The 2500-nt window shown below is 46.8% G+C and overlaps 1 protein-coding gene across 2 annotated transcripts in view; it reads right to left on the reverse strand.

Annotated features, from left to right (window-relative positions):
• Positions 1 to 2500, reverse strand: part of tgfb2 (transforming growth factor, beta 2) — a 36949-nt gene that overhangs the window by 20877 nt on the left and 13572 nt on the right. The window lies entirely within an intron of this gene.

Consider the following 2500-nt stretch of genomic DNA (forward strand, 5'->3'; position numbering starts at 1 on the left):
CACACACACACACAAATACGAACACACACACACAGATACACACACACACACAGATGCACGGTGCCCGGTCACAGTCTGCTGTGAGTTCATCATCTTCTCATAAGCTCACACATCTGCCTTCTGATGGTTTCCATCTCTCCTCTGACCAAAGCAACGCTATGAGAGGGAGGGGGAAGCGATGACCAGGCCATCTCCTGGCCAGCACATGTCACACTTTCACAGAGAGCAATCCGTATGTACATTACATGTGTGTATGTGCATCCGTGCCTATATGTGTGTGTGTGTGAGAAGGAAAGAGATAATATGTGTGTTAGAGAAGGCGAGAGATAGACAGAGAAACTGTCTGTGTGTGTGTGTGTGTGTGTGTGTGTGTGTGTGTGTGTGTGTGTGTATGCAGCCAATACAGTGTGGTGCCATTTGAACATGCAACCTGTCACCATGCTCTGTGCTAATGATGTTACTGTGAGAGCCGTGCTGAACTGTGAGGAGTATCCAATCCCTTCCTGCTCTCCTGTGTGTGTGTGTGTGTGTGTGTGTGTGTGTGTGTGTGTGTGTGTGTGTGTGTGTGTGTGTGTGTGTGTGTGTGTGTAACACAGCCGTGCTGAGCTGTGAGAAGAGTGGTTGACTAATACATATTCAATCCCTTCCTGCTATTCTGCGTAAGCACCGATTCACTGGGACGCCACAGGAAACTGTACTTCAGTCCTTCGAACAAGAGCTTCCTTCCTCAAACAGGGCTGTATGCAAGTAAAAGTGTGTGTGTGTGTGTGTGTGTTTGTATGTGTGTGTGAGGAGTGGAAAAAAGCACACCCTTCTTTCTGATAGCCAGTTTCCCCTCCTTTTCCCTGTGTGAACGATGCTGTGTGTGTGTGTGTGTGTGTGTGTGTGTGTGTGTGGTGTGTGTCCATTAAGGTGTGCAGGGTTAGAGCATCTGAGGCAGCCAGCTGGGCCTCCATCCATCCAGCCGCCTGCCAGAGCGCAGCCCCCCCCCCCCCCCCCCCCCCGGACTCATCACTCTCTGCTCCCCAAAGGCCCTCTCGCGTGGCCAGCTGTGTGTGTGTGTGTGTGTGTGTGTGTGTGTGTGTGTGTGTGTGTGTGTGTGTGTGTGTGTGTTGTGTGTTTGTGTGTTTGTGTGTGTGTGTGTGTGTGTGTGAGTGTACAGTTGCATATATGTCTGTTTATCTGCATGCTTGTGTGTGTGTAAGTGTGTGTGTGTCTATGTTTGTGCATCTGTGCATGTGTGCAATTCCGCTTGTCTATTTCTGTGTGTGTGTGTGTGTGTGTGTGTAGACAGATGAGCTCATGCATCCATCGGCTGAGGGGATGCGGTAAGCACATGCTGAGCCGTGCTATCACGAGCTGTTTATCCAGAGCGTATACATGTGCATACTGAAGGCATTACGGAACATTCTACACACAGTCTCCAACGCCGCATCTGGCTAATGTTTTCCTGTGTAATGACTTAAGCTCTCACTGATACCGGAATCTCAGAGTCTGCAATGCTGACGGATTGTATATTGTATGCTCATGTGTTAACGCTGCTACTGAATTTAGTATGTTCCGTTGTGTGTGCGTCGGTTGTGTGAATGAAGCCCATTTGTGTGTGTGCATACTTTATGCATTATGTGCAATGTTTATCATTTGAAAGGTGTCTTGCGGTTGCGATGTCAAGCTAGCAAGGATACATGTTAATGAATGTGTGCTGACACGGCTAAACTAGCACGGGTACATGATAATGAATGCGTGAACTAGCAAGGATACATGTTAATAAATGTGACACGGCTAAACTAGCAAGGGTACATGTTAATGAATGTGTGAACTAGCAAGGATACATGTTAATGAATATGTAAACTAGCAAGGATACATGTTAATGAATGTGACACGGCTAAACTAGCAAAGGTACATGTTAATGAATGTGTGAACTAGCAAGGATACATGTTAATGAATATGTAAACGAGCAAGGATACATGTTAATAAATGTGTAAACTAGCAAGGGTACATGTTAATGAATGTGACATGGCTAAACTAGCAAGGGCACATGTTAATGAATGTGTGGTGACACGGCTACTGCCATATGCTCTGTGTCTCTTGTGCAGACAAACTGTATATTCCGATGTGAAACAGCTGAATAGGAAAACTAAACAGCTAATCGTCTGAGGTGTATTTGTGTGTGTGTGTGTGTGTGTGTGTGTGTGTGTGTGTGTGTGTGTGTGTGTGTGTTAGTCTGTCAGTCTGTCTGTGAGGCCATTTGAGTTTGCCTTGTCCTTATCTTTCCGCACTGTTACCTAACCTCTGTGGACCCGAGTAGCAACCTCTTTCTGCACCCTGGAATCTCCCCTGGCTTCCTTTTTGACGGGCAGCTCCAGAGGCCAGGAGTGACCAGTGAGAGACTGACCGGTGAGGGATTAAGGCTCCTTATTCAAGGTGTGGAAAGCTTGTATATGTGTGTATTAAGCATGTCTATGTGTGTGTGTGTGTGTGTGTGTGAGAGTGTGTGTGT

This window comes from Alosa sapidissima, chromosome 10 (genome assembly GCF_018492685.1).
Source record: "Alosa sapidissima isolate fAloSap1 chromosome 10, fAloSap1.pri, whole genome shotgun sequence".
Lineage (NCBI taxonomy): Eukaryota > Metazoa > Chordata > Actinopteri > Clupeiformes > Clupeidae > Alosa > Alosa sapidissima.